The sequence below is a fragment of the Entamoeba dispar genome, genomic scaffold, assembly GCF_000209125.1.
Source record: "Entamoeba dispar SAW760 scf_1105229460683 genomic scaffold, whole genome shotgun sequence".
Classification (NCBI taxonomy): domain Eukaryota; phylum Evosea; order Mastigamoebida; family Endamoebidae; genus Entamoeba; species Entamoeba dispar.
The window spans coordinates 3,108-3,492 of record NW_001854315.1 but is presented as its reverse complement, the minus strand read 5'-3'; the positions used below and the strand labels follow the sequence as shown (position 1 = coordinate 3,492).

At 14.8% G+C, this 385-nt stretch overlaps 3 annotated features.

Annotated features, from left to right (window-relative positions):
* The first annotated feature begins 45 nt into the window (after nucleotides 1-45).
* Nucleotides 46-122: a sequence feature (AT_rich).
* A 92-nt stretch (nucleotides 123-214) lies between these two features.
* Nucleotides 215-263: a sequence feature (AT_rich).
* A 74-nt stretch (nucleotides 264-337) lies between these two features.
* Nucleotides 338-382: a sequence feature (AT_rich).
* Nucleotides 383-385: the final 3 nt, after the last annotated feature.

The window sequence follows — 385 nt, the reverse complement described above, 5'->3', positions numbered from 1 at the left end:
AAAATGATATAAAATATAGACAAATATAAATGAATATAGAATGTGTATTTAATTTACTTTTTTATTTTTTTAAGAACAAAAATAATAAAAATTAATTTATTTTATTGATTCAATTTATTTTACCCCCTTTTTCTTTTTGTAGTATTTTTATTTAGATTCATTATTTCTTTGCTTATTTTGGTTCCCATAAAAAAACAAACCACAATTGAAAGTGTTTTAAATCATTAAAAATATCAATTTATCATTATTTGAATATATAATATGTATTGTTAATAACCATTTGATTAATAGATATTGTCAATAATCATTAATTTATTAAGCATAATTGTGTATATTCATTTATATATTATTTATTATTTATTTGATATTAATTATTATATTTCTA